Here is a 13,101-nt window from a genome sequence, read left to right as displayed (position 1 = left end):
TGTTGTTCATCTTGGATGAACATGTTGGTTGCAGTGTCCCAGGGTCATGTGATCCCCTTTTGCAACCTTTTGACAAGCAAAGTCAACGGGGAAGCCAGATTCACTTAACAACCATGTGGCTAACTTAACTGCAATGATTCACTTAACAACTGTGGCAACCAGGTCATAAAATGGGGCAAAACTCACTTAACAAATGTTTCATTTAGTAACAGAAATTTTGGGTTCAATTGTTGTCGTAAGTCGAGGACTACCTGTAATTGATGTTGTAGAGCCATATATTGGGTGGCACCTATATTATTTATATATGTTGTGGATTTATTATGTTTACATGTGTTTATACTGTTGGATTTTGTGTAGAACATCCTGAGTCCATATGGAGTTGGTGACATACAAACACTACAACAAAGCATGTTATTTATTAATGTTTTATATGGCTGCAATTGAAAGTCTCTTGGTGGTTCACCATGTAATTCAATTTAAAGTATAAGTAATACATAACTACTCAACCCTCCACTGTAAATGAATACCAAGTAGCAAAATACAGGTAGTCCTCGTCTTACAACAATTCATTTAGTGAACGTTTAAAGTTACAACAGCACTGAAAAAAGTAACTTATAACCATTTTTCACACTTACAGCCATTGCAGCATCCCCATGGTCACATGATCAAAATTCGGATGCTTGCAACTGATTCATATTTATGACAATTGCAATGTCCCCAGGTCATGTGATGATCTTTTGTGACCTTATAACAAGCAAAATCATTTGGGAAACCAGATTTACTTAACAACCATGTTACTAAGTTAACAAATGCAGTGATTCACTTAACAACTGTGGCAAGAAAGGTCATAAAATGAGGCAAAATTCACTTAACAAATGTTTCACTTAGCAATAGAAATTTTAGGCTCAATTGTGGTCGTAAGTCGAGAACTACCTGTAATCCACATATATTTTAGAACACCCAGCAATCACCCACATTCATATAATCAAAGGATGGGATGAATAGAAGCCATCTCAGAAATGTTTCTTCCCAACTTCAGCTCTCCTGAACATTCGCAGATGTAAGGACCATGAGAAATTTCTCCTGGGATGTTTGCAATTGATAAGTTAATTCCTGTTGAAGAAGACAGTCCTGGAGGTATCTTAGTAGCAAGCTAGGCACTGCCTTAAAGGTTAAAGCTTAGCACTTTGAATTGCAGTGGAAAACCACTCACAACCAATGCAGGAGTGTTGGTATTAGTATGTTCCTGGTTTTCAGCGCCAGTCAATAATGAGGCAGATGTATTTTGCACCAAATAAGTTTTCCAGGTCATCATTAAAGGCAGCCCCTTGTACAGCCCATTGCAGTGGTAATACAGGTAATCCTTGATTTACAACCATTCTTTTAGCAACCGTACGAAGTTAAAACGGCACTGAAAAAAGTAACTTATAACTGTTTCTCAGACTTACGACCATCACAGCATCCCCACAGATACTGGATTAAAATTTTGGTGCTTAGTATTAGGCGTGTATTTATGACGATTGCAACATCCTGAGGTCCTGTGATTGCCATTTATGACCTCAGCTGGCCTCTGACCAGCAAGGTCAATGGGGGAAGCTGGATTGGCATAATTCCCTTAACAGCTGCAGTGTTTCATTTAACAAGCATGATAAAAAAGAGGGTAGATTTGGGTGTGGTTCACTTAACAATCGCCTTGCTTAGCAATGGAAATTGTGGCCATAAGTTGAGGACTACCTGTACATTGCAGGTAGGGACAAAGATATGAGTTATTTGTACAAGATCCATTTCCTCCATACAGGGCTACATCTGGTATACCAGCTGGAACTGGAAAAGGCCCTCCTGCCCATGGTCTTCAATTGCCATTTAGCAACAGCCTTGAATAAATGAGAACCTTCATCTGCTCCCTGAGAAGCAGACTCAATAACAGATAAGATAAGATAGATAAGATAAGCTGTATTGTCATTTTTTTACTGTGGGCACAATGGCACACATCAAAAATGAAATTTAGTTACCTGCTCTCAAAGTGAAACACATACATAACACACACCTAAACATACTATATACAACATATGTATAGACCCACACCCCTACATATACATAACCAATAAATATTAAATACTGTCCATCTTGAATATATAACGGAAGGAGGAAACTTGAGGTTAATGCTGTATGGAATGAAACTATGGCTGAATCTGGATGTTCTGCTGCGGATACCGCGAAGCCTCCTCCCAGAAGGTAACAGGTCGTGAAGAGGATGTGTAGTGTCCCAGATGATCTTACGGACCCTGATCAAGCAACACTTCTGTGCTATGTCCTAGATGAGAGGGAGGGAACTGCCAATGATCTTTTCAGCCATCCTCACCACTCTCTGCACCGCCTTCCTGTCTGAAGCACAAAATCATTCAATAGTCAAACTGCAACTAATCAAATGATGTTAACACTGGCTCAGTTTATTATGATGGGTGAATGCATCTTCAATTTGTAACTGCCCTGGTTAGGCCAACTATACAAAACATTTTCTCTGAAGGAAGTACTTATTGATTGAGGTGCTAAAAAAATTCAGCAGTTAAAGACACTGAGCTTTTCAGCTGAAAAGCTGACAGCCCAGGTTTGAGACCCAAGTGCCATGAGATGGGGTGAGCTCCTGTTCCTGCCTCAACTCCTGCCCACCTAGCAGTCTGAAAGCATGCAAATGTGAGTAGATAATCTTCAAGTCTTATTATACGACTTCCTCATGTTGATGGGGATGCTCCTGGGTGGATTGAGTGAAAAATGCTGGGAATGTATGCCAAAGCATATACTGCCAATGAAGTCACCTAAAGCAGACCCACAACAATGATAGCAGCCCCGCTGCATGTCAAAAGCAAGCAGGCACCTATATTTAGCAGCAGCAATAGAGGAAGATGCTGAAAGCACACCATCACTTTAGTGATAAAGGCAAAAGCATCATTTTATACTGTGCAGGAGAAGGCAATGGTAAATTACTCTTGCATTTTACCCAAGAAAACCACATGGATTGACAAGATACAGTGATTGACAAAATAGTGCTAGATGATGAGCCCCTTGGGTCAAATGGCACTCAATCTGCTACTCAGGAAATACTGATGATCTTTTGGAGCTTATCATGGAGCTAAATTCAGTCTTTGGGACACCTAGTTACTGATTTTGCCATGCAGGAAAAGAAAACCCCAAGAGGCAAAGATAGAATTATAGTGGGAATATGAAACATAAGAAGAATGAACATGGGAAAGCTGTATTCGTACCAACTATGCACTGACATCATAGGCATCAGCAAATTAAAAGAACCAGTTCAAAAATATGAGGAAGAAATGGCATTACTCTATTCTTCCTGACTATGAAAGCAAAGTCAGGGCTTGAGTTCAATTTAGTTAATAGCAATGATACTTCATAGGCAAACCCTTTAATATGATAATTATTCAAGTTTATGCTCCAATTCACTGATGCAGAAGAGGAACTTGATGAGTTTTATGATCAAGTTCAATATGAAATTGACAAAATCTGCAAGCAAGTTATGTTAGTTATGGTTGGAGACTGAAATACTAAAGTTAAAAATATTAAATAAGAAACCAGTTGGCCTTGGAAATAAAGGTGAATGACTTATCAGTTTCTGCTCCCTAACGATTTCTTTATTCCTAGAATTACTATGCAAACACCAAAACTACGTTTATATACATGGACATCACCAGATGGAATATAGAGATATCAAATTGATTACAGGTATTCCTCCACTTATGAACACAATTGAGCCCAAATTGTTGCTAAATGAGAGAGTTATTAAGTGAATTTTGCCCCATTTTATGACTTTTCTTAACACAGTTGTTTAAGTGGATCATTGCAGTTGTTAAGTTAGCCACATGGTTGTTAAGTGAATCTGGCTTCCCCGTTGACTTTGCTTGCCAAAAGGTCGCAAAAAGGATCACATGACCCTGGGACACTGTAAACCGTCATAAATATGAGTCAGTTGCCCAACATCTGAATTTTGATCACATGGCCAGGGGGACACTGCGACAATCGTAACTGTGAAAAATGGTCATAAATCACTTTTTTCAGTGCCATTGTAACTTTGAACAGTAACTAAATGAACTGTTCTAAGTCGAGCGCTACCTGTATATTATTGGTCAATTTGAAAATAAATAAAAATGGTGGAAGAAAAGCTCAGTTGTAACAACAAAGACACGGTCAGGGGCTGACTGTAAAACAGATGGTGAAGTGCTCACAGACAAGTTCCAAATCAAACTACAGTAGAACATAAGCAATCTACAATAGGACCTTGAATCATCTCCTCATCATTTTCAAGGAGAACATGCTTTAAAATCCTGGACCACATTGATAGGAAATCAGAGAAACTATGAAATGAAATGTGTCTTTGTGGATGCATGTGAAGAGAGATTGCCAAGAACCAAGAGCCAGTAGAAAGAAAACTCTGCATCAGAACAGATGGTGGGAATGGCCAAAAAGAGAAGCCAAAGCCAAGAAAGATAAAGATCTCAAGAAGGAATTTAACCAAGAACTTCAGAGAGCTGTTGGAAGAGATGAGAAACGGCATTATAAGGATGTCTTACATGTGTAAGACATCCAAGATGGAAATAAGCACAGAAAAACAAGGAAAATCTTCCAAAACATTTCCAGAAAGAGGTTCTAACCTTGAATTAATATGCTAAAGGATTCCATGGAGAGATAGAAACTGTTCCAAAGGAGATCAAAGAGAAATGGAATGGACTATACTGAAATTTGGTACAGTAAAGTTGCTGACACCCAACATGTCTTAGAAGATATTTCTTGCTTACAAGATCCTCTAATGTTAGAAAATTAAGATAGCTTAGCATTCTAGCCATTACCTAAATCGGGAGGTTAATAGAAATTGATGGAATATCTACAAAAATAGAGCAAGAAACAGAAGAATAATTAATAAAATTTGTTAAAAATTATGCCATCAAGTCTGGAGAATGATGTGGTGGCCAAAAGATGATAAGGTCAGTTTACTTACAAATACCAGACTTACATAGAATATAAAATAATAAGAGTTGGAAGGGATCTGTGAGGTCTTCTTGTCCAACCCCCTGCTCAAGCAGGAGATCCTATATCAGGCATGTCAAACTTGTGACATCATGTGACATTATGTGACGTATCGGGACTTTTCCCCCATTGCTGGCAATGGGGTGGGTGCAGTTTCAGGGTGACGCATCTGGTCCACGGGCCAACAGTTTGATATGCCTGCCCTATATCATTTCAGACAAATGGTTATCCAGTCTCTTTTTGAAAGCCTGCAGTGATGGAGCATGCACAACTTCTGAAGGCAAGCTGTTCCATTGGTTAATTGCTGTCACCATTAGGAATTTTCTTAGTTCTAGGTTAGTTCTCTGCCTGGTTAGTTTCCAGCCATTGTTTCTTGTCTTGCCTTTTGGTGCTTTGGAAAATACTTTGACTTCCTTCATCTTTGTAGGAACCCCTCAAATATTGGAACAATGCTATCATATCTCCCCTAGTCCTTCTTTTCATTAGACTGGACATACCCAATTCCTGTAACCATTTGTAAACCTTTGCAAAATAGCCTTAATTTCACATGCTAGCAAAATAACAGGATAAATTCAATTCAGGTTATAGTCCTGAGATGGAAAGGGAATTGCTGGATTAGTGTTTCTCAACCTTGGTGTCTTTAAAACGTGTGCCAAATGTTCAAGCTAGTTTTAGAAATGATCAAGGACAAGAAGCATTATTGCTAATGTAGCTTGGTTAACTGCGAAAGCCAAAGAATGCCATAAAGAATATGTGATTCATTGAGTGTTAGATTGATTGTCAAAGCCGTGGAATGTTCTTGGGAAAAGGGGAGTCCTGAAACTTCTCATTGTCCTCATGCAAAATCTGTACACAGGAGAGGAAGCCACAGATTGGACTGAACATGGAGAAACAGACTAGATCCAGGTCAGCAAAGGAGAAATGGTTCTACAGGTAGTCCTTGACTTACAACCATTCATTTAGTGTCCATTCAAAATTACAATAGCACTGAAAAAAATGCTTGCAATTACAACCAGTTCTTGCACTTATAACCGTAGCAGCATCCTCAGTCATATGGTCAAAATTCTGGTGTTTGGCAACTGCCATGTATTTACGGTGAATCCATGTCCCGAGGTCAAGTGATCTCCATTTGCAACCTTCCCAGTTGGCTTTTGACAAGCAAAGTCAATGGAGGAAGTCAGTTTTACTTAATGACTGTATAATTCACTTAACAACCACCATGATTTGCTCAACAACCATGACAAAATGGTCATAAGATTGGGCACAACTCATTTAACAACAGCCTTCCTTAGCAACATGAATTCTGGTCCCAATTATAGCCGTAAGTTGAGGACTACCTGTAGACTCTCTTCTTACTTATTCAATCTATATGCTGAATATATATAAGGCTGGAAGAGGAGCTGTGAGTTTAAACCGGCTCAAGGTTGACTCAGCCTTCCATCCTTCCGGGGTAGGTAAAATGAGGACCCAGATTGTTGGGGGCAATGTGTGTGTGTGTGTGTGTATGTGTGTATGTGTGTGTGTGTGTATATATATATATATATATATATATATATATATATATACACACACACACACACTCATAAATAAAATAAAATAAATAAAATAAACTAGAGGAAGAAATTTCAATAACCTGCACTATAACCTGGCACGGTTTCAACCTGATAGCTAAAAATGCAATTGGCTTGCAAGCTCTAACAGTTAAGGAACACAGTAAAAAAATGGGACTAAGATCAAATATTGTGAATATTGGAACAACTAATTACAACAGGTCCAGGCTGAACACAGGTTGCTTATCTGGGCGGTTGCTAAGAGTTGACACCCGCTTGATGGCAAAAATAAATAAATACATAAATAAATAAACATCAATCAATCAACTTTCAAGGACGGCTTCTTGTTGCGTGAATCTTTGATTAGTAATGCAGTTGACTGCATTCTCACAAGCTTACTCTACTCACCGATTAACCTACTGTATTTTCTAGGGTTCGCGCACCACGCCCCGAACCATTAACTGATTAAATAATCTTAGCGTCTTTTTTTAAGTGCAGCCTTTAAATATGTCTCTATCCTAGTTAAATGCGTCGTGCGAACGCAACCCACGGGTTCCGTAATTTGTTCCAGGGAAAAACGGTCTTTCCTTCGAGGCGCCGCAGGAGTCCGGCTGCTAGCTTCCCCCCTCCCTCCCCGCCTTCGCCGCTTCTGACCCTCCCTGCCTCCGGCACCCGTATTTCGGGCTGCTGGTAGCAGCGCTTGAACAATACCTGCTTGCAGGAGACGGGATCTTCGTTCGCACGAGCACACTCACCGCGTGTTTGCAGAGCCGCGGCGACGGCGTTAGAAAACTCCTGGGAAAACACGTGACGAAGGGAGAACGCGGGGAGGAGGGCAGGCTAGAGGGGGCGGAGGGAGTCTCTCTCGGCTTCTGTTCCCGGCTAGAGAAGGCTCAGATCGGCGCATCTACGCCGCGGAGACGGACGAAGGAGCGGGCGGTGGCGAGCCCGAAGCTCCGGCACGCCGGCCGCGGTTCTCTGCCTGTGGCGAAGCGATCGTCCGGGATGCACGGCTGCTCTTGCGGAGGCTCCGAAACGCGCCGGATCCCAATTCCCAAGAGGCGCCCTCGGGGCCTTTAGACGGGGCTGCTTGCCTCCTCTCGCCGGCGGCCCCCGATCTCCAGCGTCGCCGCTTCTTAGCATCCCGAACTTTCTTCTGTTCCGCAGTTCCGGATGTAAGTTACTCTCTTCTTCTCCTTCTCTGAAGATCCCGCCGGGCGCCCCGGCGAAGAAGAATCGCCCGGCGACTCGCAATCGGATTACAGCTGCAAGCTTTCCCCCCCCTTCTCCCCCCCACCCCCGTTTTTTTTCCCCTTTCGGGGAGACCGCCTTTCTTACTTCATCCGCGTCCTCCGGTTTCCCTGCACTTGTTTTCCTCTGCTCCTAATTACTTTGGGAGGGGGGCTGCTTCCGTGCTGGTCTTTTCTCCATTTTGCAGCTGTCTCCCCTGGATTTTTTTTATTGCCTAACGTTGCTCCAGTCCCTTCCCCCCCCCCCGTCTTGCCCCTATTTCCATCCAGTACCCGGTCCGGATTGCACGCTACATTTTGTCCCTACCCTCGGTATCTCCAGTCTCTTGCATCCCACCGACTCCCAGCTTCTTGGCGAGGGGCGGTCACCCCCTTGGGCCGATCCTGGCTGGCTCAAGACAGAAGTAGGCGGCCCCCTCGTCTTGTTCCCTTTTGGATCCCCCCCCGCGCCTCATTTCCCCAACATCCTCCCCCCTTTCGTCTCTGTCTTTGGCTTCTGTTTCGGATCGCACGTGCTTGGATTCGGTTTTCTCCACGCTTCGCTCCGGATTCCGCCATGGCCTTGGCGAGGAGGGCGCGCTCCGGACCCGCCGCCCTTCTCTGCTGCATCGGAGCCCTCCTCAGCCACGGTGAGTGAGTCGCCGCCGATGAAGGGGAGGGTCGCTCGGGTTTAATGGGCTGGGGAGAAACTGGCTTTGATAGCAGCATCCTTTAAAGCAATAACCGCGACAGGCTTTAAGTCTGAATCCAGGCAAAGATACAGAGTTAACCCAACTGCCTGGAACTCCTGCCAATTAGCTGCTGTTGTTGTTTTGACGCTTGTGAGAAGCAACGCAATTCTGGGAAAATTGTAAGTAACACCATGTGCAAAATACATTTGCAAACAATCCGCTTTTTAAAAAAGTGTGTTTTGTATATGCACTGTTTTTGGTATCATAGCCTGTCAGACGTCAGCAACTAGATAGAGTAACCTGATCGATGCTAGGGCATACAAGCATGTGCAGAGTGCCTTTCCATCTCACCTGCATGCCCACAACTTTGGAGTTGATGAAGAGGATTCAGCATTAGTATTTGATGTCATGGCCAGCTAGGGCTCCAATTTCAAGAAGAGTGGGCACCTCCTGGACAGCTACCTCACCTGCCCTATGTTCTTGTTTTGCCTTCTGGTTTAGTTTAAGTCAGTGCTGACACTCAGAATTTGATTTGAAGGCTGATGCTGATTACACGGGATGCAACATTAAAGAGAGTGGCAGATAGTTGGGGGTAGCTGGGATTTGAGCTGAGCAAGTGTTTTTTTAGAGTTGATGGAAGAGATGTCCCTTCCAACTCTGCCTTCAGGGTTGACAACTTAATGCTTTTCCTTGTGAAAATTGGGCTGCTAGGTTGTCGGAGGCCTAGCGTAGCCTTTGGGCCATTTTACTTCTAGATCTGGTGTCCCTAAGCATAAGCAGAGTGTGCACCCAAACCCAGAGCCATCATCTATGTGGGGAGTGTGACTTTCCCTTCTTCAATATTAATCTCAGTTGCCTGTCTACTCAGAATACATTCTATAAGATGGAGGAACTCTCTCCCAGGGTCTTGGTTCTATGGCCCCCATCAGAGACACAAGGGGGCTCTCCTTACCAGTTTCTGTGGGTGGCTTGGTATTCCTGTCTGGTTTGCGGGCTTCCCAGAGGTTTCTAGACTTCCAGAGCACAGATGCTGGACTAGATAGATGTTCTTTGATCTGATCCAACAGAATGATTTTATCAGTTCTGAATAAGTTCTCCTAAACCAAAGGAGACCCATCCAACTCAAGTATAGGCAACAAGGTGTCTTCTCAATTCAATATTTTAGGGTTGAGTTGACCTGGCCAGAGGCGAAGGTTTGTAGAAAATGTAGTCCAGAATGTCAGGAAAGAATGAGCCTATCTATTCCAGTTTTCTCTTCTGAAGGACTCCAAAATATGGGACATCAAGAGAACAATTTTGATATGTCACTGGTGTTCACTGATTTGGAGGCTCTGTTTGAACTCTCAGGCCTATGGCTTCTCTAAAACCAGATCAAACCCAGGACTCTATTGAGTCTCGTGCTTTCACTGCATTGGCCAGCTTGAAACAAGACCACAGCAACCTTTCGCTTTTCAGTTGATTATATTTTCAGCCCAAACATTTTTCAGCTACCCATGAGATAGCCAACTACAGTTTACTCCCCACCCAGGATGGCTAACAATAGTCCAAACCGGTAATAAAATGAGATAAAATCTGATAACATTTGAAAGAAGAATGGAAAAGAAAAAAAAAACTCTAAAAACCCTTGTTATGGAAAAAAGACAGATTCATGGAATAAACATCTGGCCCTGCTTGCTTGCTAAAATCAAGAAGTGTTAGCCAGACAGAGGTCAAAGTGTGACTGTAATAGTTGTGGTGTTTAGCTGCTTTGGAACTTGGAGGTTCTGTTTTGCTTCTTGACCCCAACCAGGTCCTTGTTTTCTTTCCCAAGTGTCTGCATCTTCCTTGGAAGCTCCAGGGCATCTCTGGTTGCCCTCTGTTTCCTACCAAAATTGTTGTCATATGCCCCTTTTTGAGCTCATCCCTGCTCCCAGATTTTTAGGCGAGAGGTCTGCCTTGATACCTTTTTTTTCTGAATGGAAAGAGGGCAGGGCATGGTTATGGCTTTCTTAGCACAGTCCTAAGTAAAGCTAAGATCGTTTTCTCATCTGTCTGAATAAGAGGCCAAAAACCATTTCATTTCCAGCCTATGGTTGTTATTGCACAATCCTGTGGTTTGCAACTCCATCCCCCGACCCCATCTTCCAACTGTCTTTCCTCATTGGGCATTCCAGATTGTACTCCAAACATGAGGAACATGTGCAATTATAATGCTGGTTCCAGATTTGCCAATTGCAAGTTGTGTTCCAATATCTGGATTGCCTTGCTGAGGGCTGTGTGCTCTTTTGCAGGCTCAGGATAGTGATGCACTTGTAGGAATGGCTGAAGGAGGTTTTGAAATGGGCTCCTTTGATTTCTGCTTGCTCATATCTTCAGTCTATTCTTCTATTTCTGCCCTGGATCTGTGTATTTGGAAAGAGTTTGTGGGTTACTTTCCCATGATTTCCCTCCCCTGTCGGTTGCATGTCTTGAGGTGTGCAAATCCTTCCTTTCCCTTCATAAATCACTCCTTTATTCTATAACTGAATGTAAAACCTGCAGTAACCACTAGAGATCCTCGAAAATATCTTCTTCTGGGGTAGGAGATTCTTTGAGTTTTCTGCAGCCCGCCATCATATTGCTTTTTCAGACCCCCTTTCCTTTGCTAGCTGGCCTTTAATGAAAACCGGGCTGAGGGAGCCAGAAAGAAGCCCGTAGGTTTCTGAAAGGATAAATGCCAGGGTCTGCTTGGGAAGTTGCTCTTAATGGGTGGTTAGCAACTGAACGTACAACGCAGAATGAAGCAAAGCCTTGCTGCATGTTTGGGGGGAGATTGAGACAAGCAACCCGCCTCCCCCTTCCCAAGTATCTTAATACCTGCCTGTGGCAGTGCTCTCAGGATTTCTAGGAGTTAATGTCTCATCCCCTCCCTTGCCACAATACACACTTGTAACAACACTTTTCCATTGAGGAAGTCTGATTATGCAGGGTAGTAAGAACAAAAGGCTTTACAAGCTGATGCTTTAAAACTGAACCCACAGCAGAAGCGGATTCTTGTTTAGCCTCCTTCCCCTGCTCTGTGCTGCCCCATGCTTGCTTTTCAGGAAGAAGAACTGAACAAACTTGCTGGGTTAGAAATAGGGGATCTGGTTTATACCATCATAACTGAAGGGACTTTGCTCTACTTTTTTATTTCTGGTCTCCCCAAGTGGAAGATAAAAATTAGAATTTCCACAGGTCTGAAAAACTGGTATACATTCAATGATGGGGAATTTGTCACTAATTTCCCCTTTTTCTCTGCAAGCTGAGTGCAAAGACCATGCCTAGCTTTGGGGTGCAGAGGAGGGAGCAGATTTTAGAGCTGACCTGAACCAGGCATACAAACTTTGCCTTTCCTGTTCTTTTGATTTTCTTTTGTGCCTGCAGCTGGGTGCTCAGCCTGTAGTGTGACTCCCTGACTGGTATTTTTTTTTTTTTTTACAGCTGCTTTCTCCAGGGCTACTGTGGACGGGGCAAAACAAAAAAAGAAAGAAAACCAGCTTGCCCTATTTCATTATTTTTCTTCCCTGCCAATCCTAGGTACAGAACAGAGCCCCGAGCAACAGCAATCTATGCAAGCACATTATAAAAACGATTAATAATGTATCGCGATGAACTGTTAAAAAGCTCGGGTTGGTGAACTGGGTTTTACTGCTACGTCTTATTCTACGAGCTTAGGTTCATAAGTAGCTGGGTGCTTGCTCGTGGCATCCCTGGGAGCAGATGGTGGATGGGTGGTGGGTGATGAGGAGCAGAGCTGGCTAAAAACTGGAGCAACCTGTCCTGTCTATGGGGGTGGGAAGGGGGGGGGAATGTGCAGTTTTTCATATTTATGGCTCTGATTGCTGGAATTAGAAATCAGGGTGACTTTTCCCTCCCTTTTTTTTCTTCTCCATCTTTGCTTGCCTTTCCAATGCATTGGCCCCCATGTTTTCCAGCACCTGTAGCCCCTGTGAAAGTAGGGATTTAAAGAACGGGGTTTTTTGGTGAGAGAACTTGAAGTGTAGTTTGTATCAACCACTGTGTGTGCTGCTTCATCAGGCGGTGAAAAGGGATGTGATGGCCATGAGGTTAGATATTTAAAAGGGGAAATATATATAAATACATACATACACACACACACACACACACACACACACACACACACACATGGAATAGATTTCCCAGATGTTTTGGCAACAACGTAACTCTTCAGTATAAATGTTTTACATATACACTGAGAGCTTCTGCAGCAGAAACAAATTCCTTGTGTGTCTACTCACACATGGTCAAATATTCTGTTCTAGTCTAGTCTAGTCTAGTCTAGTCTAGTCTAGTGTGGCCTATCTTCCATTGCATTGTATTACACTCCACTCCACTCCACTCCATTCCATTCCATTCATCTCCAGTTCCCTGGTAGAATGCAACCTGTAGTCCATATATGACAGTGTGAAGTTAAGACGGACTACCCTGGTGGATGAGGCTAATTACAGCAATGAACATTGAGGATGAAGTGGAACTTCCATATTCAGAAGCAGTGTACCAGATGCTGGGGGTGAATAGGAAAGCAGGATAAATAGCATGCAGAATGGCTTTAGTTGACATCAGGAATTTGGC

Source organism: Crotalus tigris, unplaced genomic scaffold (assembly GCF_016545835.1).
Source record: "Crotalus tigris isolate CLP2741 ecotype Arizona unplaced genomic scaffold, ASM1654583v1 scf7180000019070.2622420, whole genome shotgun sequence".
Classification (NCBI taxonomy): domain Eukaryota; kingdom Metazoa; phylum Chordata; class Lepidosauria; order Squamata; family Viperidae; genus Crotalus; species Crotalus tigris.
Note: the sequence above shows the minus strand (reverse complement) of the source record.